Below are 24,084 nucleotides of genomic sequence, written 5' to 3'. Positions count from 1 at the left end.
GTACTCTATCCACTGTGCCACCTGGCTGCCCCTGTTTTGCATGATTAATGCATGATATATTAAGTTTTGCAAGATTACACATGTACAACAAATTGCTTACCTTCTCAGGGAGACGAGAGGTGAGAGGGAGAGAATCTGAAACTCAAAAATCTAAAAAACAAGGGGCAGTGAGGTGGCACGGTGGATAGAGCTCCGGCTTTGGAGTCAAGAACACCTGAGTTCAAATCCAGTCTCAGACACTTGACACTTACTAGCTATGTGACCCTGGGCAAGCCATTTACCTCTGCCTCACCAAAAAGCAAAAAATACCCTTTTAAAAAAAAACGAAATATTAAAAATTGTTTTTACATGTAATTGGGGAAAAATTATTCTTAAAAATGAAAAAAAAGTAAAGAAAACCACAAGCAAACTAGAATGAGTCTATGAGAGAGCAACCAGGATGATAATGGAACTAAAGAACATGCCATGCAAGATTTGGGTAAAGGAACTGGGAGTATTTACCCTAAAGAAAAGACTTAAATAGCATGACCGGGGCTGTCATGTAAAAGGAGAGTAAGACATTAACATGAAATTTAGAGTTGTTATAAAGAGAAAACTTCTTAACAATGATAACTATCAGGACTTCCAAGTCACATGACTAATAAGCTAGCGGGCTAGACACTTTCTCAAATTCTCACCTTTTAAAACCCCTCCAAAATAAGAATTATGCCCACATATGTACAAAGCTGTCTCCTAAACCCTAAATAGATAAAAACCAGAAGAGGCTAATACTCCTAATTCCAAAGGCTATCTCAGCCTCTCCTACCCAACCAGCTAACAGTACTCTGTTGCAACTTTGCAACAGAACTCAACTCTGAACCCCACACCCTCCTGCAGCCCAAGAAATCAAAAGGCAAGAAGCTTGCCATGGCTGGGACTGAGTTGTGGCAGTGCTCTGTGACACAAAAGAGCTGAGCTAGAAAACTGAGGAACAGAGGAACTTGGGGCAAGCTTCAATTCCATAAACACTTATTAAGCACCTACTATGTGCCAGGCACTATGCTAAGAGCTAGTAACACAAAAAGAGGCAAAAGACAGTCCTTGCCCTCAAGGAGTTTACAATCTAATGGGGGAAATGACATGCAAACAAATATATACAAAGCAAGCTAGAGACAGGATAAATAAAAATAACAGAGAAGGCACTGAATTGGAGTTGTGAAAGGCTTCAGTAGGAGTTGGGATTTCAGTTGGGACTTAATGAAAGCCAGGAAGTCAGTAATCAGAAAGGAGGGAGAAAGAGCATTCCAGGTACGAGGAACAGCCAGAGAAAATGCCCAGAGCCAAGAGATGGAGTATTTTGTTCAAGAACGGCCAGGAAGTCAGTATCACTAGATGAAAGACTATGGGGGATTGGGGGGTGTGTATGGTGTAAGAAGACAGGAAAAGTAGGAGCGGGCTAGGTCATGAAGAGCTTTGAATGCCAAACTGAGCATTTTGTATATGATCCTGGAGGCAACTGGAAGCCACTGGAGTTTATTGGGGGTGGTGGGGGTGGTGGTGGTGGGGGTGACATGATCAGACTTGAGTTTTAAAAGAAACACTTTAGTGGTTGAATGGAGAATAGATTGGAGAGAGGAGGGACTTGCAACAAGGAGCTGCACCAGTAGGCTATTGCAGTGATAGCATATGTGTACAGCCCTGAAACAAAGGAGACCAGTTCAGTACATCTCAGAAGCTACCTGAGGCAGAGTTCAAAAATGGTGAAACTTGAATTGCCCAATATGGAAGGAAACTGAGATAACTTTGAGGCCCAGGCCTCAAACCATCCAGAGGAAGGAATCAGGAAGTATAGAGGAACATAAGGAAAAAAAGACTGAAACTAAGATATCTCAGGAGGAAGGAAACTAAGTTAATGACCTTGAACACATATAAACCAACAAGAAATATACTAACAAAAGGGAAGATGACTTCCAGATATCTAAACAAGTCCAGACAGCCATACAAGACAAAGGGAAATTAATATATAACCTGATGAGGTAGATGACCCTGTGAATTCTCAAGAGAGCATGAAACTATTGCAGAATATTCTTGAATGGTTTAAGAAAGAAATAAGAATTGTGAAAATAATCATTCAAAAGCAGAAAAAGCTGCCTTCGGAGGTAGTGGGTTCTCCTTTATTGGGAAGACTTCAAACAAAGGTTACACGACCATAGTTTAGAGGATGTTGTAAAGGCATTCTGGGTCAATTACAGATAGAACTAGATGGCCTCTGGTGTCACTTCTAGCTCTTAAAGGAATTCCGCGATTCTAAGGTGATATACAAACACACATATAAACCTTGGAAAGACTAGGTAACATCGACTGGGGAATGGGCAAGTTGTGATAAATGAATTTGATTATAATTGTTACTGAATTATAAGAAATGATGACTGACATTCAGAGAAGTATAGGAAGACAAATGAACTGATGCAGAATGAAATAAGCATAAATAATAATAAATGATAAATAAATAAGCATGAATAAGCAGGAAAACAATATACACAACTACAACAACGTTAGTAGAAAAGAACTCGAAAAAATGAGAACGATATGATATGTGATTCCAAAAACCAAACCCCTCCTTCCCTTCCTTGTTGAAGTGGAGGGCTATATACTAATCAGACTTATTTGATATGTTACTTAATTTTATTTTTTCTTTCTTCTTTTCTTTTATTCTGTGTTATAAGGTTTGGCTTGCTTTGGAAGGGATTGAGAAGTGAGGATGATTTAAAAACAATTCAACAGTAATTAAAACCTGGAAGGAAGAGAATGGAAAAGTAGGTAAATTATTTCATCTCATAGAGTGACTTTTCCTGGATTAAGCTTAACCCATTTTGATCACTCTTTTTTTTCCCCTTACCAGTTATTTATATAGCATATGAACTTGCATTATCAGTATGTTGCTTTGTAAAACACAGGACTGAGCCTATATTAGGTGCTCAACAGATAACTTGTGACTGATGCTGTTCACTCCTGTAAGCTCTGTGAGACGACATATGCAAATACTGGTGGTTATTATTCAAGGGAAGGAGAAAAAAGTGATTTTTTACCCTGAGTCAGTAAATATTTCAATTCTTTAAAAAGTCATTTACCAACAACATAAGTATCTAGTAGAGCAAAGACTAAGCATTAAGAAGACTAAGAAAAATTTCTCACTCAAAATATATTTTGAAACTGGCATATTCTAAAAGATGTTTTTTCACAGATTTCAGTGCAGTAATTAAACTAATCTAGATTAAAGAGACCTTGCTTTTTGCCATGAGGGTAGAGGGGGGAGGTGATTTAGATTATGTATTAAACCTACTGCAGACAATAAAGTATTGACACTCTAAGATGTTCCTCTCCAGCCTCCTTCCCTTCTACATCATTCTTTTTGTAATTTTCCCTCTTGCTAGATTTTCATTATGTAAAACTCCTCCTCCTCATGTGAAGCGTAAATCTAGTAAGGACAGTAAGAGAAGTATATTGAAATCTAACCCCAACAAGCATTTAGTAAACACGGGAGATATGAAAACAATACCAAAAGATTATTCTTGCCTTAAGGAGTCTATGAGGAACATATTATGTAAATGAAAACTGGAGAAAGGAGAGAACACTAATCAGAGGGATCAGAAAAGGCTTCCCCTCAAAGGATTTATTTGTACAAAAATATTTATAACAGCTGTTTGTGTTAGCAAAAAATTGGAAATTGAGGGGATGTCCATCAATTGGGGAATGGCTGAACAAGTTGCGGTATATGATTATGATGGAATGCTATTGTGTCATATATAATAATGCTATTTCTTATATGAAATGACGAGCAGGATTAAAAATCTGGGAAGACTTATACGAACTGATGTAAAGTGAAAAGAACCAGGAGAACATGGTACACAGTAACAGCAATATTGTACAATGATCAACTGTGAATGACTTAGCTACACTCAGCAATACAATGATCTAAGATAATACCAAAAGATTCATGAAGAAAAATGCTATCCACATCCACAGAAGGAACTAATGGGAGTCTGAATACAGATCAAAGTATACCATTTTTCATTTTATTTCTTTGTGGGTTTTTTTTTGGGAGGGGGTCCTACGTTTTCTTTCACAACATGACTAACATGGAAATGTTTTTCATGATTGTACATGTATGATCTATATAAACTTGCTTACTGTCTCAGAAAGGGGGGAAGAGGAGGGAGGAAGAGAATTTGGAACTCAAAATTTTTAAAAATGAATGTTAAAAATTGTTTTTACATGCAATTAGGAAAAAATAAAATGTTAATTTTTTAAGGGGGGAAAAGACTACCCCACAGAAATTGGGTTCAAGGGTTTCTTGAAGGAAGTTGGAATTTTAAAAAGCAGAGATGAGAAGGGAGTGTATTCCAGGTACGGGGAACAGCTAATGAAGAGGAAGATGGAATGTCAAGGTCAAGAAACTACAAATAGGCCAGTCTGGTTGGAACAGAAAAAGGGTGATAGAGAATAACATGCAATAAACCTGGAAAGGTTTATTTGGAGCCAGATTGTAATGGGCTTTAAGTGACAAAACAATTTGCATTTTATCCTAATGGCAAGAGGGAGTCACTCAAAGTTCTTAAGCAGGAGAGTACCATGATCAGATTCATGCTTCAGGACTATAAATTGTCACTTTGGAGGATGAAGTGGAGAAGGGAAAGTCTGGAAGTCAGGAGTTAAATTTTGTTGTAATGGTTGTTGTAACTGTTGTTGTAATGACCAAGAGATGAAGAGGGCCTCAACTATGGTGATAGCCACTACGTGGAGAGAAATGAACAATGAGGGGCAGCTAGGTGGCGCAGTGGACTCAAGAGAGATACATAATACTCACTAGTTGTGTAACCCTGGGCAAGTCACTTAACCCCGATGGCCTCAAAAAAAAAAAAAAAATGAACAATGAGCAAGAAGTATTGTGAAAGAATTGACATCCATTTGCTAACTGGTTGAATATAGGGAGAGTGTGTGATCAGTGAAGTCAAGGATAACTTCAGGGTTTTTACCTTTGTGACAACCAATGGCAGTTCTCTCAACAGATAAAGGGAAATCTGGGGACAGCTAGGTGATGCAGTGGATAGAGCACCAGCCCTGGAGTCAGGTGGACCTGAGTTCAAATCCTGCCTCAGACATTTGACACTAGCTGTGTGACCCTGGGCAAGTCACTTAACCCTATTGCCTAGCAAAAAACAAACAAAAAAACACCAAGAAAAAGGGAAATCTGGAAGGTTCAGGGGGTTTCATTTCCCAACTGTTCAGTTTGAGATGTCAAGCAGTTAATGAAGAAGAACAGCACTTAATAACAAATAAGTATGCTACAAAATAAAATGTCAAAGTACACAGGAGAGGAACAAAGTACCATGAGAATTAAAAAAACAAACAGAATCAATCTTCTGGCTTAAGAGATCAGGGAAAGCTACAAAGAGAAGGTGGCATTGAACTAGTCTTTGAATCACATGAAGCAAGCATACAAAACACATTTATTTCTCATCCTCCTTAGGAGGGACACACACACATGCATGTACAGATGTGCACTTGGGCACACACACACCCCTTTTGAAAAGTAGTATTCTTAAAATTACACTAGCAATTACAAACTGTCCACAAGTCCTAACCAAGTCACCTCACTGAACATCAAACTAACAAGATCCTAGAGAGAGACCTTTAAAATCACTAGGCCTATCCCTTCTTTTTATGGAGGAGACACTAAAGCCCAAAGTTTAACAGACTTACACAAGGTCAGTGTTAACTGGTATTAGTCATAACCCATTCTTGCACAATGAAGATGAGTTTTTGGACTCTATATGATAGGATGGAGAGGGTACAGGGCAAAAAGATTGGTGGCAATGGTAAAAAGTTAAGCACTAAAATCAACCTAACATCCCTTTCCCTACCACCATTCTGCCTGATAATAAATCAACTATAAACACATATTTCAATATAGCCCTTTCTCAGCAATGCAAGGATCTAAGACATCTCCAAGGGTCTCATGATGGAAAATGCTACCCACATCCAAGAAAAGAACTATGGAGTTTGAATGCAGATCGAAGCATACTATTTGCCGTTTTTTTTAACTTTTGTTTTGTGTCCTCTTTCTTGTGGTTCCCTCTATTGGTTCTGATTCTTCCTTACAACATCACTAATGTGAAAATATGTTTAATAGGAATGTATATGTATAGCCTACATCTGATTGCACACCATCTTGGGGAGGGAGGTAGGGAGCGAGGGGCAGAAAAATTTTAAACTCAAAAGTTTATAGAAGTGATTGTCAATAAATCAAAATAAATTAATAAAAAAAAAGATTGGGATAACAGACTTGTCTGTCTTTTCTCTTTCCATACCTTCCCTGTCCTGTTCCTTTTACCTCACAAGTAAGCAACTCCTGACCCATTCTCCAGTTCTGGAGACTATGTTAAATGGGGAGATGGCTCAAAACTTGCAGCAGTGACACTTCTACCATCACCATCTACCCTTTGTAATTAGGGCATACAGGTACACACGGTGGGTAGTTGGCTGCATACTGACATACAAGAAATGGGATCACAGATCCAGCCACAATGACCTCATTCCTCTTCTTCACACAGTATACTCCATCTCCATTCTGTCTTTGCACTGCTTACATGTCCCAAGACTAGAACACTCTCACTCCTCACCATTGCCTCTAGGAATCCCAGATTTCTTTCAAGACTCAGTTCAAGCTCCTTCTGCATGTGGCCTTTCCTGATCTTGCCACCTGCTATGCTGCCTTCTCCTCTACGGTTACCTTTTATCTGCTTGCTATGTTTTGTATACACCTACATATATGTGCATGTTATCGCTCCCATTTGATGTAAGTTCCTTTAAATGAAAGGAATGTTTTACTTTTGTCTTTGTATTCCCAACACCTGGCACAATGTCCGGCAAGTAAATGACAGGCACTTAAAACGTTTGTTGATTGACTGGATTCACATACCTAGAGTGGAAAGGACTTTTCCACTTATCCCCCTCATTTAATAGATGAGGAAACTTGAGCCTAAGGTTAATTGATTACAAAATTAATTAACAAAAGAAACACAAGGTGGTAAGCAGTGGAGCTGGATTTGAACCCAGATCCTTGGATTTCACAGCCAGTCTACTTCATAGGCCATTCATAAAGCAAGAATGAGGGCAAACATGACCCTAGTGCCCACAGGATAATGAAGGCTTCCCAGATGTTAGGTGGATCCTCTGTGGAGGATTCATAGGGGAAAACAGGTGAGAATCAAACAGGATAAGATATGAACGGTGTTCTGTATCAATGAAGTGATCCATTTAAGGATATCACCCCAGTACCTGCCACATGCCATTGCACAAAGGAATTTTAGAGATCCAAGTCCAACCTTCATTTTACAAAAGGGAAGGAAGGGTGGGAAATGAAATTGAAAGTGCAACATTAAAATCAATGCAAAGTGATTTGATAGGTTTTGCATTTCTAAACTTCTCAATGGATGGGAGAGGCAGAGAATTTGGAACTAAAAATAAAATAAAATTGATTTTTTTTAAAGGAGGAAAAAAAATCAATGCAAAGTAAAGGAGAATCTCCTATCCATCTCCTTCACTAAGACTGCTCTGTAATGACCATCTCCCCACTTCAGACACATCCTCTTGAACAATTTTCTGACATAATGTATCTTTTCTGTGTGACAATTGAATAATGGATTTTAGGAGAAGCATGAGCCAAACCCTTTATATTCATTTTCAATTTTTTAAAAACTGTTTGAATGAGACCAAAACTCTAATTTTTTGGATAATGAACTTCTGTCTTGCCTGCAACACTTAATAGCTATTTATCATCACTGAATCTTTCATTCCATTTACAGCCTGCACTAGTTCAGTGATACACTCCTCAAATCTACTCATCTGTATGCAACCATCTACAATCACATGCAAAAGTTCACTAAGTGTTGGTTCAAATTTATAGTATGTAATATCTACATTAAAAGAAAATCACTACCTTTAAAAACAGAAAAAAGATTATAATTCAAAAGTCAAGATGGAATGGGACCACAATATTGTTAATACTTTTTCCCAATAAAAAATATACTAATTCCTCAGATAACGAACATAAATAGACACTCTTATTTTTCCCTACCACTCCTATTGGTGACAATATTTCCATACTCAACCTAGAGATACTACTGAAACTAAAATAGAGTTAAATATGAAGGAAAGTGCCTGACCTATTCAATGTTGTTCAGAAGATTCAATCCTAGATTTTCTAACACTCAAAACAAGTGAAACCCTCTTAGGTCATTCCTGCTGTTCCATGACCAGTAAGTGTTTTTGCCTATATGTGTCTCTCTCCTCAGCTACTCTGTTCTACCTCTCTCCAATGCTCCAGCCTGGGTTAAGAAAGCACAGTATGGGTAATTGCAAATGGAAGAACTATAGGTTCTTATTTGCTGAAATTAATGAAGGACTGTATTAGAAGAGCAGCCTAATAGATAAGAAATAAGGATTCTACGGATTAAATGAAATAGTTTAATCAATGAAGAGTATTTACCTATTAACTATAAAGAAAGGAAAATTCCAAGAGACAGTAAGATGAGACCTGAGAAGATAGGAGAATCTCTCCAGAACCAGGATATGGATGATAGGGCTTTTGTCAATACCAATAAAATTGGACAAATTGAAGATAGGAAGGGGGGAGTGTGTGTTAGGATTTGGAGGTCTCTTTTTGTTAAGGATTTAGATAGAGGTCTCCTTTTTCCCTTTAGGTACTGGGAGAAGGGTTACTACCACACTAAGCCCCTTAAGGTCAGAGTGTGGTGTGGCTGTGTGTTTATATGTGGGAAAGCGGGAGAAAGGGAAACAGTGTACAGACTATGAAATGAATTGAAAAAATCCAGGGATAAGGCAACACAACGTTGGTTGGATCTCTTGGGTGGTTGTCTCTTGGGTAGAATAAAAGGAACTGGGAAAATCTGTAGAAAATAGGGTCTGACTGGGTAGGATTCAGTGGAGAGATGTGAGCCAGGTTTGCTTACTCAAGGGCAAGCTAGTTATTCTAGGCTGAAGGGAGTTAGTATGCCAGCCTTTAAGGAAAAAAGACTCTTGCTGGGTAAGTTCCCATCAGATAATTAAGAAGCAATGCAAGCTAGCGCCCCTTTGCAGGGTCAGTGGAGTAAAGGATAGGGAGGGGACAGACAATACAAGGTGGCTCCTGGAGGTAGGAGGGAGGGAAGAAGAAGGTGGGGGAGGGGGCAGCGATGGGTGAAAAGTGCAGAAAGTCCCCTTGCAGGGCTTGAGGAAGAGGAGGCAGGTAGTGCAGTGAAGAAAACGCTCTTGGAGAGGGAACACAATAGGCAGTAATGAAGGCTAGGGGCACAGAAGGCAGTGGAAAAGTCTCCACTGCAGGAGCTGGGGGGGGTCAGGGATACAGTGGAGAAAGCTCCACACTGCAGGGGTTAGGGGGTGGGGGGTGGGCAGGCAGTGGAGGAAAAGGGACCGTGGAGAAGACTCCATACTTAAGGGGTTGAGGGTGGGGGCGGGGAAGAAGACAGGCAGTGGAGACGGGAGGGCAGTCGACAAGGCTTTACACTGCAGGGGTTGCAGAGAACAGGCAGCGGAGAAGGCTCCACACTGGGGCTGGGAGGAATAAGGCAGGCAATGGAGAAAGTGAGGGACCGTGAAGAAAGCTCTACCGCAGGAGCTGGAGGAGGGGCCGGCAGTGAAGAAGGCTCCACTGCACAGGCTGGGGGAGAAGGTCAGCAGTGGAGTAGGTGGGGTAATAGAGAAGGTTCCACCGCAGTGGCTAAAAGGGAGACCAGTGGAGAAGGCGGAGGATGGAAAAGGCTTCACCGCAGAGGTTGGGGGCAAGTAGTAGATAAATGAGGGGAGTGAGGTAGTCCCCCTTGAAGGGGCTGGAGGGCGCTGTGGAGAAGGCTCCACTGCTGGGGGGGAATAGAAAGGGTGGCAGTACCTTCATCGCAGGAGCTGGGGGCGGGGGGCAGTGGAGAAAGCTCCCCTGCAGGGACTGGGGGGGACAATGGAGAAGGCTCCCCTGCAGAAGCTGGGGGTGGGGGCGGTGGAGAAGGCTCTAAGGTGTAGGGGGAAAGGGGGAGCTAGGTAAGTGTTGTAAAGGCCTGGGTAGAAATCCAGGGAGGCAAATTCGGGGGTTTCGAGGAGTGAGGGGGCATCTGGGAAGGAGGTTTGTCCCCAGGGGAAGAACGTACGAAGGAAGCCCGCTTGGGGCGCCCGGTGACTGACTGAGCGGCAGGAGCGAGAAGGGATGGGGGGCCGCCCCCCCCAACCCCGTCAGGTGGAGGAGGAGGAGGCGGAGGCAGCAGCGGAGCCCGCGGAGGCGGGAGGGAGCGAGCAGCATAAACACACACATACCAGCGCAGGCGGCCGAGGGCGAGGCCGGGGCCGGACTTAAGAACGGACAGACACGGGAAGGACGGAATGAACGGCGGGGCGGCCGGTCGGTTACCTGTCTCCTGTGGCCGCGGTGGGAAATAGACGAGGCGGACAGCGGGCGAAGGCGGCTCCGCGGACACCCGGCCCCCGGCCGAGGCCAGCAGGGGAGCCCCCGGGCGCGGCGGCGGGACGGCGGCGGGACGGCAGCGGGACGGCGGCGGGGGCTGCGCGGGGCTCGGCCGCTTGCTCGGTCCGTCGGTCAGTCTGTATGAGCGCGCGCCCGGCGCTGAGGGGAGGAGCGGAGGGGGAGGGGAGGAGCAGCAGCAGCAGGAGCAGCACTGGAGGCGACGACGCGGCTCCCGAGGCTGCGGCCGGCGCGCGGGGACAACGCCGCTTTATCGGGTCGGAAACAGCCGCTCCGCGCCGCTTCCGCTGACGCAGCGCCAGCCCCTGCGCCTCCTCATGACTATGCAGCAGCCGCCGCAGGCCGCACAAGGGAGGGGGGCGCGAAGACGGGGCGGAGCCTCGGGTTGACGGTCCCGCCCCCATAGCGCAGGCTCCGCCCCAATCCCGGCTCTGTCTCGCCCATTGGCTCCGCAGCCCAGAGATGCCCCACCCCCTGCGCCCCTAGCCAGATCTGTGAAGACAGCAAGCCCCGCCCCTGTCCCCCTCCTTTTTAGCCTGTTCCCCCAATTTCTCTCTCTCCTCCCCTTCCCCCCCCACACACAGACACACACACACACACAGACACACACACACACACAGACACACACCTGAGGGAAGGCTAGCTCCACCCCTACTATGTTCCTTCCCTTCCTTACTCATACACCCCTTGATCCCTTGATCCCATCTTAGGAAAGGAGGGCTAGCTCCGCCCCCGAGCGTGCAAGACAACCCCCCCCAACAACTGAGCAAGAACAAGCTCCTTGCACCCCTTGAGTGTCCTTATCTTCTCCTCCCCTCTCCCCTTCCCACAGAAGGAGGGCAAGCGCCCCTCCCTGAAGGTATCCCCCTTCCATAAATAGGACCCCCGCCCCTATTGTGCCATAAGCAGTCCACCTCCCAACCTAGGTTGGGCAAGCCCTGCCTTCCCCGTCTGGGACTCCAGCAGTACCACACAAAGCCCTTCTTCCAGATGAGGATAAATAATCCCCCAAGGCCTTGGTCTCCAAACCCTCCTGCTCCCTCTGTCCTTGGCAGGCAACCCACCTCTTGCTACATCTGCAGGCATAAGGAGGCTGGCTTTTTCTGTGCAGCTCTCTTCGAGGATGGAAGGAAGCATGAAAGCGCCCCTCCTCTTCCACCCTTTATCGGGGCTAAGAGTATATACATCTCTATTAGACTAAGCGTGATATATTTGCGTTGATACAAATAAGCAGTCCAATTCAGGTAAGCGTACTGAACTCTGAGTCAAGGTGACCTGGGGTTGATAAGTAACTTGCCTACTTTGAGATCTGGGGCAAATCACTCAATCTCTTTTGGGGTTAGTTTCCTCACCAGTAAAACGGGGACGATTGGAGGCTGTCCTGCCTACATCAAAGAGTGTGAAATTCAAATAAGGTTATGTATTTGAAAAGTTGTATTTTTTAAAAAATGTAAGGCATCAGACAGGAGTGTCTCATTAGATCATCACCAAGGTGCCTTCTAAGATATTCCTTCTACATTATTCAATGCACTATATTATTTAATGTCCTAGTTCATAAGTTCATAGGTTTAGAGAGATAATTGAGTCCAACCTTCACAACTCGGACATGAAGAAACTGAGATTCAGACAGTTTGATGACTTGTTCAAGGTCACACAGGTAGTAAGTAGCAGAAAAGAGTAAGAACCTAGGTCTTCTGACTCCAAAGGCAATTCTCTTTCTACTACAGAAAACTGCCTCATTTGTATCATCTAATTATACACAGGAATCTATACATGCATGGTGTCTCAAAAGTCTTAGTGCAGTTTTCAGCTTCCCAAAGGCTGGTCTGACCATGTTGTGCTAGTAGCCACAGGCAAACAGATGGACACACACACACACATACACACACACACACACATTCCCCTACTCAGTAAACTCCAGTGGCTCCCTATCACCTCCAGGATCAAATATAAAATCCTCTAATTGGCCTTCAAAACCCTTCATAACCTTCTCTTCCCCCTCCACCCCCCACTTTTCCAGTACACCTTACTTTCTTTTCTCCCCAATAGTACTCTGAGGTCCAGTGACACTGGCTTGCTTGCTGTTCTTCAGAAACACTCCATCTCTTAGGTATTTTCTCAGTCTAACTCCTGACTTTGCTGGGTTTCTTCAAAACCCAGCTAAAATCTTACATTCTACAGGAAGTCTTTCCCCATTCCTCTTAACTCAAGAGTCTTCCCCCTGTTAATTATTTCCAATTTATCCTGTATATGGCTTGTTATTGTATATTCTCATTTGCACTTTGTCTCCCCCATTAGATTGTGAGCTCCTCAAGGGCATTGACTATCTTTTGCCTTTCTTTGTATACCCAAGGCTTAGCCTGGGGTGCCTGGCACATAGTAGGTGCTTACTAAGACTTTTGGCACACTTTGTGTATGTGAACTCTGGTAGATTTCCATTTTATTTGAATTATATATGACATTCTATTCTATTATCATAATATGCATATCCACCCACCCTCCACTAAAATTCTCCATTGCTTCCTGTGACCCACAAGTTTTCAGGTAGGTTGAGTGACTTGTCCATAGTCATACTGCAAGCAAGTGTCAGAGGCAAGAGTCCAACAAAACATTTATCTTTTTTTCTTTTTCTTCCCCTTCCTTAATAGAATTTTATTTTTTCCAATTACATGTAAAAGTAGTTTTCAGCATTCACTTTTACAAGATTCTGAGTTCCAAATTTTTTTCTCTCTCTCTCTCCTCCCCTCTCCCCAAGACGACAAGCAATCTAATATAGGCTATACATGTACAATCATATTAAACATTTCCACATTAGCCACGTTGTGAAAGAAGAATCAGAACAAAAAGGAAAAACCATGAGAGAGAAAAAAGAGAGAAAATAGTATACTTCAATCTGCATTCAGACTCCATAGTTCTTTCTCTGGATGTGGATAATAAGTTTCAAGGAGGACGAGGAAGCAGAGTGATCAAAGAGAATGCCAGCAGAAGAAAGGACATTGCATGGGGAAGTAGAGGAAACATCCACCTAATAGCCAGGAGACCAAGATATATATAGTTCCAGGACTATTATTAGTTAGCTGTGTGATCTTGTGCAAGTCGGTAAGTCATTTCCTTTCTTTGGGGCCCCATTTGTACTAGATGACCTCTAAAGTACCTTAGAGCCCTTTGAATCTACGAAATCTTTGGCGACTCGGAGAGAGCAATTTGAACAGAGTGGTACAGGTTGTTGTTTGTCCTTCCTTCTCAAAGAGGACCAATGGCATCAGGTAGGTGATGTCTTGACTTCCAAGTGAATTGGATTTAGGTGAGGTGGGGCTGATGGAAGCCAGGTTGTAGGGACCTGAGAAGAAGGAAGTGTGTGAAGAGGCAATAGAGGCAGTAGGTACAAAACACTCATTTCTGGAGTTTGGCTGGAAATATAACAGATATATCATGGAGATAAAAAGCAGCAGAGGGCAGTGGGGATCAGAGAAAGATTCCCTTAAGATAGGGGTATCAGCACATGTTTGTAGGCACAAGGGAAGGAGAAAATAGAGGGAAACATTGAAGTCACTGGAAAGGAAAGAGAGAATTGTGGAAGATCTCTCAGGAGTCAGAAAGGGATGAAATTAGGGCATAGGTAGAAGTGTGAACCTTCAAAAGAATGAGGGCCACCTCTTTTTTGAGCCAAGAGGAAAGGACAGGATATCACAAGGTATAGTGGAAAGGTAGGGTGCCAGACTTGAAGTCAGGAAACCTGATTTTGAATTCTGAGACTGATCAATATCAGTCAATACACATTAAGATCTACTATGTGCCAGGAACCATGACTATGCTCTAGGGATAGAAAAAGAGGCAAAAGGCATCCCTTGCCCTGAAGGAGCTCATAATCTACTGTATACTGAAACTTGACTGGCCATGTGACTGTGGGTGAGTCACTTACCCCTCAGAGTTTAGGTTTCCTACTCTATAAAATGGGATTATAAGAGCTGTATTTTCCACTTCCCAGAGCTCTTGTGAGAAAGTTATAGTTCAAACCTTAAAGTGCTAGGGAAATCCAGAATTTCTGATAACTATAAAAACTGAGAAGGGAGGGAACTGAGTTAGGAAGGAAATGTCCCTTACTGAATGACTGATGAAGGAAATTATGGCTTTTGGTGAAAATGAGAAGTCAAGGAAGATGGTAAGTTTGGAGGCTAGAGAAGAAAGGAAAATATTCTTCTGCCTCAGTGCTCTTGTATAAGTGGGCTCTCCTCCCTGGAATGCCCTCCCTCTCCTTACCCTTCCTGGGTAGAATCCTTAGCTTCCATCAAAGCATAACTGAGGCTCTACTTCCTACTCAAGTCCTTTCCTTATCTTCTCAGTTGTTAAAGCTCAGTCCCTCTTGGAATTATTTTGATTTACTTTGTATTTACTTATTTTTGTAGGTGGTGTATTCACCCTTCTTAGAGTGTGAGCTCCTTGAGGGCAAAGTTTCCTTTTTTTTGTCTTTGTAATCCCAGTATCTCTCACAATGCTTTTCACCCTTAATCAGTATTTGTTGAAATGAATTGAATTGAATGTCTGAAATAGCAATAATGGGCTAACATAGAATCATGAGATCCATCATTTTACAAAGGAGGAAAGTTAGACCCAAAGCAGTGATTTATTTGTACAAGGGCAAATGGTTAATAAGTAATAGAATCTGAGGACCAACCAGCAATGATTGGGCCAGAATTTTACCTTTTGCCAGGTGATTCCCACACAGTGACTGCCTCATGGCAGAATAATATAATCAGCATTTAGATTACCCTAAATAATAGTGTGTTAATTATCTTTGCTTTGCTCTCCAGGCAATCCATCTGCTATTACTAATAACCGCAGAAGTAGCAGCAATCAGTGACAATAACAACAATAATAAACAACAATGACTGAGTAACCACCAGGTGTGAGACCAGGCCCACTGAAAAAAACCAGCTAAAGGAAGGGACTGACAAAGTACCGAACTTAGACCATCGATAGACAGATGAGTCCTCCTTCCCAATGAATTCATGCTATATCCTCCACCAACAATGCTGTCTTCCTTCCCTAGCCTTCAGTTTCCTCATCTATAAAACAAGAATAATAAAGATACTTGCCAACTCCACCTACTTCATAGAGATGTCATGATGATTCAATGAGTTAACAGAGATTATAAATTTGGGGGCTCTGTAAACTTTGAGTGTTGTACAAATATGAAGGATCATTAATAATAGTAATAGTTACTATTATTATCTATAATTAAGAGGCAGTGTGGCATATAGTAGAACACTAGACTTGGATTGCTGGATTTGAATTGTCATTGGTAGTTATTAATCATGGCAACCATGGGCAATTCACATAATCTCTTTGATCATCCATTTCCTCAACTGTAAAATGAGCAGAAAACTAACACCAACCTCCTAGGGTTGTTATAAGCATCAAACGAGCTAGCCTGTGCCAATCACTTAAAACCTGAAATCGCTATATAAATATTAGCTATTTTGTTTGTTATCTCTTCCGTTGGTCCAAATTCTGCGGAAGAAGCCTCCCTTCACTTTCCAGTTCTGGGGCCATAGAAGAGGGAGGGTGTTCACAAGCCCGAATAGGACCAGGAGAGGTTAGCCAGAACCATAAGAATTCTGAAGACCACACCATATGAGGGTCAGCTGAAAGAAAACACAATACTGAGCCTAAAGACTAAGGGGCAGAGGGGCAAAGGGGAGACATAAGTTACCTCCAAGAATTTGAAGGACTTTCATATAGATAGAAAAAAGATTCTGCACAGAAAAAAGAACTAGTAGTAATAAGGAGCTCTTTGTCTCTGTCTCTCTATCTCTGTCTCCCTCTTTTTCTCTGTCTCTATCTCTGTTTGTCTCCATCTCTCTTCCCTCTGTCTCTGTTTCTGTCTTTATTTGTCTCTTTCCCTGTCTCTCTTTCTCTGGTCTCTCTGTTTCTGTCCTCTGTCAGTCTCATATTACTCCCCTTTTCACCCTTTCCATTTTGGTCAAATTGGCCTACTAGCTGTTATTTAAACGGGATACTGCTTCTTGGCCTTGTAAAAGTCAAGTCAACAAATATTTATTCCTCTTCAAGAGAAGGATAAACAATAACAACTTGGCAGGTTAGGTGTTAGGCGGGATACTAAGCCCCAGAGATACAAAGAAAGACAAAACTAGTCCTTGCCCTCAAGGAATTTACAATCTAATGGGAGGAGATAACAGGCAAACCACCACGTACCAACAAAATACATTGAGGGTAAATTGGAGGTAATCTCAGAGGGACTGAACTAAGACTAAGGGGGACCAGGAAAGCTCTCTTCTAGAAAGTGAGATTTCAACTGAAACTTGAAGGAAGTCAGGAGACAAGACAAAGAGGGAGAGAATTCCAGACATAGATGACAGCCAGGGAAAATACAGGGAGTTAGGAGGTGGAGTGCATGTGTCTAGAACTCCTTCCTTTTTCACTTCAACTAGGAATCCTTTATTTTCTTTAAAACCCCTCTAACCAGAAGTCTTAATGCTCTATACCCTTCAGCTCCTTAGCTAATATTCAATCTTTCCTGAAATTAATTTCAATTGCTTTGTGCTGTGCCTTTACTTAACTTAGGTACCCCCAGAAGGCAAGTTCCTTGAGACCAGGTACTGAATCCTTCTAGTGAGGTGATTACATGGAGAGCATTTGCCCTATTTCTTTGTTTTTAAAACCCGTAATGCCTGGCAGGACTTTTCTACCAACAGCCTTTGGGTGTGTTGACCCACTTAAAGAGCAAAGGGGCAGAGATAGAGGGCAATTGTAAATTCAGAATCTATCACTGTGGAAACTGCTTCACTAAATGACATTTGATATTAACAAAATTAGTTTTCTCTTTATTCTACATTATTAAAAATCCATTGAGCCCATAAGTCAAACAAGCAAATTAGCTTTGTTGAGAAGGGAGAAGACTGGGGATCCAACTGATCATAAGCCAAATGGATTCTAAGTTATTTGTTTCCAATTATAACATACCCTTAAATAGGAATGCTGAACCTAGAACACTAGAAAGAGACTAGAGTTGTTGCGAAGTTATTTGCACAAATTCTCTCAATAGTCATTTGGTACTAAGGCTGAGACTTGCAGGTTCATTCAAACATGCTCAGTGAGTGAAAAGGCATAGCTCAGGTTTTGAGTACCACCTGCTAGCTTGCACGGATATTAGAACCCTGAATAGCTGTTCGAGGTGACACACTCTGCAATAGAAACACCATCCATGTGTCCCTACTCTGTGACTCTGTGACAAGTGTTAAATGGATCTGAGGCTCTTTCTGAAGAAGAAAAAATTTTGGCTTAGATCTGACCTTGTCACTCCCTTACTCAATCAATAAATTCCAGTGATTCCCATTGCCTCTAGGATCAAATATAAATTTCTCTGTTTAGCTTTGAAAACTCTTCACATCCTGGCCCTACTCTTTTCAGCCTCATTGGGTATTACTCCTCCCCCCACACTTTTACATCCAGCCAAACTGACCTTCTTTCTGTTCCTCACACTCAACACAACCCATCCCCATACCTTTACAATAATTAGAACTGACATTTGTGTAGTACTTTGAGGTTTGCAAAGTGCTTCACAAATATTATCACATTTGATACTTAACAATCCTGAGAGGTAAGTGCTATATTTCTCCCCATTCTACAGTTGAGAAAACTGAGGCAGACAGAAGTTAAGTGACTCGCCAATGTTAATACAGCTAAGTGTCTGGGACTGGATTTGAACTCAGGTCTTCCTGATTCCAGAGCTCTATCCTCTGTACCACCTAGCTGCTCTAAAGAGATAAGAACTTCAAAGAAAGGCAGGTTTGAACAGATAGTTTAATAGGTGGTAAGGATGGGTTTTGGATTTTTGTTTGATAGCTTCAAATCTCAGAATTTAGATGGGGTTCCAGCCAGGAATGGAGTACGTCTAATAACGGTTAGCAAACATGTATTTGCTTGATGTCTTGCAAATCTAAACAAAAGGACTTTAAATTAAAAAGGAAGAAGGGGGTGAGAGAGAGAGAGAGTGTGTGTATGTGTGAGTATATATATATATATATATATATATACACACACACATATATATATGTAGATGTGTGTGTGTATATATGTACATTTTAAAAATTGTATATATATTGTGTATATATATATATATACATTTAAAAAATAAAAGCTACATTTAAAAAATAATAATAGCAATAGAGATGCCCAGGAATTTACTGGAAACAAAAATCTCCAAAAGAAGATAGCAATAAAAACAATAGCCTTAGTTATCTATAATCAGATCAAATCTATAATCAAATCAAAAACACAAAATATGTGTTGTAAAGATAAAGTAAATATAGTAATGCAGAAAGAGGCAAATTTAATTTCAACAGGTATCACTGAGTCTTGGTGGGGTGGATGCTATGACTGGAATATGATTCTGGGAGCTTATATGGTAGCTTACTCAAAAAGGACCAAGAAAGGTAAAAGGAGGTGGGAGGGGTAGGAAGACAAGTAGTATTTTATATCAAGAAGATACATCACATATATCTATGTCTATACAAAAACTAGAGCATTTGATAATTTCCCGACTTGCCTTAATGACCATTTCCACCTTTCAAAGGGGAAAAAAACCAAAGAGAGGAATTTTTATGCTGGATCTCATTCTCACCAACAAGAAGGAACAGGCTGTTGACGTGTAACCAAGAGGGTAGGGTAGGAAGTGACCCCTCCGTCTTAGAATTTGTGAGAAGGAAGGAAAGGAAAACCAGGAATAAACTGACATGCACGCTAGGATTTGAGAGCTGGTAAGATCCTGTGGCCTAAAAATTTACAAGGTAAATTAACCCTGTAAGATTTGGAAGTTCTCTAGAATGACATTCAGAAAACACAAAGTAAATTCTAATAAGGAGAAAAATGAAGAGTTATCTAAAGAGACCAATATGGATGCACAACTAAGTTTTTAAGAAGATTTGTGCAGGAAAAACTTATATGAACTGATGCAGAGTGAAGTGAGCAGAACCAGGAGAACATTCTACACAGTAGCAATCTTGTACAATGATGAATGACTTAGCTAGTCTCAGCAATACAATGATCCAAGACAATTCTGAAGGACTTATGAGGAAAAATGCTGTCCACCTCCAGACAAAGAACTGATAGAGTCTGAATGCAGATCAAAACATACTATTTTTCTTCTCTTCCTTCCTTCCTTTCCTTCCTTCTTTCTTTACTTCTTCCTTCCTTTCTTTTTTTTAGTTTGAGTTTTCTTCCACAAAATGACTACTATGGAAATATGTTTTACATGATTGCACATGTATAACCTATGTCAGATTGTTTACTGTCTCGGGGAGGGGGGAAGAGGAAGGAAGGAGGGAGAGAATTTGGAACTCAAAATTTAAAAAAAGAATGTTAAAAATTGTTTTTACACGTAATTTGGGGAAAAATAAAATATTTTTAAAAAGATATGTACAAAAGATGGAAGCAATAATTGGTAACATAAGATGAATACAAAACTACGGCATAGTCCTGTAAAAATAGTAGCAGTGATGCTAATGCTCACCTTATGCTGAGGCTAGTGAGAAAAGCTGACAATAAAAGGGCCAATTAATAAATATTAAGTGCCTACCATGTGCCAGGCACTATGCTAAGCAATGGGGATACAAAGAATGGCAAAAGATAGTCCCTGCAGGACTGGTGGTCATGGTAAATGGGGTGATGATAATGGATGACAGAGAGAAGGCAGAGCTGTTCAACTCATTTTGCTTTTGTTTTCTGTGTCAGAGAGAATAATCTTTGGACTGGAAGGCCTGCAACAAAAATGGTCAACTGGGAGTTGGTTGTAGGGGGATGGTAAGGGAGTCACTAGCTTTCCTGTCATAATGAAGTCATAAGCCCAGATGAATGACATCGCAGGATCCTGAAAGAACTGGCAGATACACTTGCTGGTATCATGTTACTGAAAGAACTATGATTGTCAGAAGCCTTTGAACTCTTGCAGAGAAGAAGCAGTATGCTGCAGGGCTGGAGAAAGGCAAGCATTGCAAAAAAAAAAAAAAAAAAAAAAAAGGAGAGTAGGGTCTGCTGACTATAGGCCAGTGAGTTTGACTACTATTCCTGGGGAAATTTTTTAGGACATACAATTAAAGGTTCGTAACCTCTAGAAAAAGGAGTGGTGATCTCAGCATGACTTCATCAAGAACAGCTTTTGACAGGGCTGCTGAACTGATAGATTAAGAGAAGATTATAGATATAGTTCACCGACATTCAAGCCAAACATTTGATAAAATTACTCCCTAGACAATGGTACAGTTTGATTGATTCAGAACTTTTTGAATGACTAGCCTCAAAGAGTAGTCATTAATAGTTTGAAGTTGACTTTAAAGAAAATCTATAGTACAGAACTTCAAGGACAGAGATGTGCTGGTAAATATTTAACAACTGGCTTTCTGAAAAACACTTTTAAGTTTAATCTATGTGACTGACATTTTCTCCATCGTTTTTTTCTTAGGTCTACACAATCCCCAAACAATAAATCAAGCTCTGATTTGTAGTGTTTGTCAATGTCCAATTTCCCATTTGAGGGTGCAGTGGAGAAAGCACAGGGCCTGGAGACAGAAAGTTCTGAGTTCAAATCTGTGTGACCTTGGGCAAGTCATTTAACCCCTATTTGCCTCAGTTCCTCATCTGTAAAATAGGGAAAGCAATGGCAAACCACTCCAGTATATTTGCCAAGATCTTCACTCACATAGAGTCCGACACAACTGAACAACAAGAACAACAAAGGTGTAAATGCTCACACTGAAAATTTAACAATTGGTTCTCTCTCCCTAGCAGATTTTAAGAGGGCTTCCTTTTTCAGGGATCTGTAATAGTCTTATGGAAACATTGTCAATGATCAGGAACAGTTCCCCTTGCAACCTCAAAGCGTGTTTCCATTCCTCATACCAGGACAGGTCAAACTGATTCCACAGTCCTATACCTTCTTCTCCTCTAAGCTACTAGGCACTGTGCCTCCCAAGCAAGTCATCACGTCCTAAAGCTCTAGTGACTCAATAGCGACTGTGGATTTCCTCCCCCACCCCCAATTGTCTTTTGGGGACTCTTTGGTCCCTCTGGGGCAACTAGGTTATTTAAATTACCTGAGGCAACTTCTTATGAAATCCAGGGTAGGGAGCTTGAATGGAAGCAGTAGTTCATAGTGGATAGGCCAATGGATTTAGGAGTCAAAAGGACTGGGGCTCAGATCTCACTGCAGACACTTAATAGTTATCTGAGTTCATCTTCAAATTAGGACTTTAAAGCCCAGTTCAAATATCACCTCTTCCAAGAAGTTCTTCCTATTTACCCTCATCAATAATGATCCTCCCCCAACTCCAGTAAGCTTCAGGTAATGCTTTGTTTTGCCCCTCTCTTATGCCTTTATAAGTTATCATTGTAGTTATTTGAATATGGCTAAGGCCTGTACCCCTTTCTAGATTTGGAACTCTCAGAGGGTGGGGGCTATGTCTTATTACATGTGTGTATATCCCAGGTACTGACCTCTGACCTCTGCACATCTCTTTTCTGGGGTGACCCAAACCTTGTATGACACTGAAGATGGGGTCAGGTCAGTTCAAGTCATATCACCCAACCCAGCCAGTCAGCCAGCTTGCCAATAGGGAGAGGTTGGATGCTTGGCCAGGCGGGGTGCTTCTGGAATGGGAGATTAACACAGGTGATGATAAGTGGGGATGACCCACCCTTTGGCCCCAGGAGGCTGGTGCAATACAGACTCCCACAAAGGGAGCTGAGGAGAAAGACTGAGACTCAACCAGGTCAGGACTGGAGTCAGCAAGCTCAGCTTTGACCCCAAATACCCCTCCTCTCTATCAGTCCCTAAATTTCAATGCCAGCTTCAATTTCTATATCACTTTAAGTTTGTGTCACCTATGGCCTAGAACCTCAAACTCTGAGTTCATATAGACTCGATTCAATCTTGTGATCTTTTCCACAAGTCATTCCACAAAACATTCTTGTGCCCCCACTGATTTCTTTCAATATCATACTAAGCCAGATTACACATGAATCAAAAGTCCTTTAATGAAACACAATAGCAAAGTAATTACAGGGAACTGAATCAGGTGAAAAAAACATTGAGGGCCCCTTACCAAATGACTACCTCCCCTACCTCCACCTCCCCATGACTCCTGGAAGAACTATTAACTACTTCCAATTAAGCACTCTGTCTCCCCATACCTTAGGAGAGGGAATGTGTCAGTTTATACTAAGGTAAGTGCTAAGGGAAACCAACCACAGGAATTGGGAGTGCTGGCTTCTTGGCATAGCACTTTAAGCTAATGAGTGACTTTTTCCTGGGACCTGGAAAGGAAGCCATCATGACTGTCCCATGTTTTTAAAGATACTCCTGCACCTCTTCTGTCTTCTTTTTATCAATCAATCAATAATCAACTATGTGTTAGGTTTTGTACTAGATGCTAGGACAAAAAGAAAAGAAATAGACTTGGCCTCAAGGAGCCGAGTAAAAATTGGGAAAAGTAAAAATGTATATATATTTGCATAGACAGATGCAAGATGATTTTTAGAGGAAGGAGGCAGTACCATCTGGGAAGATGAGTAAAAGTCTCATAAAGAAGGTGGTGCTTGAACTGACTCTTGAAGGAAACCAGGGATTCAGTAAGGTAGAGGTGAGGAGGCAATGTATTCCAGGAATGAGGGGCAGTCTAAGGCATGGAAATGGAATATGGAGTATCATGTGTGAGAAACAGTAAGAAGGCCAGGATGCCTGGACCAGAGAGTGTATTAAAGGGGGTAAGTTTGGAAAAGGTAAGTTGGGGGCAGGCAGTGAAGGACTTTGATGTCTACCCAACCAGAATCCATATTGGGTGACATTCATATTGGGGCAGCTAGGTGGAACAGATAGAGCACTAGGATTGGAATCAGGAAGATCTAAGTTCCAATTTGGTCTCAGATACTTCCTAATTGTGTGACTTTGAGCAAGTCACTTAACTCCTATTTTCCTCAGTTTTCCCATCTGTAAACTTGGAATAATAATAGCACCTATCTCTCAGGGTTGTTGTGAGTATCAAATGAGGTATTAATTATAAAACACTTACCATAGTGCCTGGCATTACATTGACATTAGGAATTACTGTGAGGATAAAATGGGTTATTTTTAAGTGTTTTGTAAACATTAAAGTACTACATAAATGCTAGTTATTTAAATGCTTTTTTAAAATTAATTTATTTTGGTTTATCAACAATCACTTCCATAAGCTTTTGAGTTTTAAATTTTTCTCCCTCTCCTTCCCCAAGACAGCACACGATCTAATATAGGCTATGTATGTACATTCCTATTAAACATATTTTCACATTAGTGATGTTGTAAGGAAGAATTAGAACTAATAAGAGGAACCACCAGAAAGAGGAAACAAAACAAAACAGAAGGAAAAAAATAGCAAATTGTATGCTTTGATTCGCATTCAAACTCCATAGTTCTTTTTTTGGATGTGGATAGTATTTTTCATCATGAGGCCTTTGGAGATGTCTTAGACCCTTGCGTTGCTGAGAAGGGCTAAGTCTAT

At 41.6% G+C, this 24,084-nt stretch overlaps 1 protein-coding gene across 3 annotated transcripts in view; it reads right to left on the bottom strand.

Moving 5' to 3' along the window:
• SLC45A4 (solute carrier family 45 member 4) overlaps positions 1-10,540 on the bottom strand; it is a 124,094-nt gene extending 113,554 nt beyond the window's left edge. For 2 of the 3 annotated variants that reach the window (XM_027844756.1, XM_027844774.1), the window contains exon 1: positions 10,460-10,540. The gene's annotated coding sequence lies outside the window, so the exon portion shown is untranslated. The remainder of the gene's footprint in view (positions 1-10,459) is intronic. The other variant, XM_027844766.1, reaches the window with a different exon arrangement.
• Positions 10,541-24,084: the final 13,544 nt, after the last annotated feature.

This window comes from Vombatus ursinus, unplaced genomic scaffold (genome assembly GCF_900497805.2).
Source record: "Vombatus ursinus unplaced genomic scaffold, bare-nosed wombat genome assembly UNPS02005236.1, whole genome shotgun sequence".
Lineage (NCBI taxonomy): Eukaryota > Metazoa > Chordata > Mammalia > Diprotodontia > Vombatidae > Vombatus > Vombatus ursinus.
Note: the sequence above shows the minus strand (reverse complement) of the source record. Positions and strands in the feature narration are given on the sequence as shown.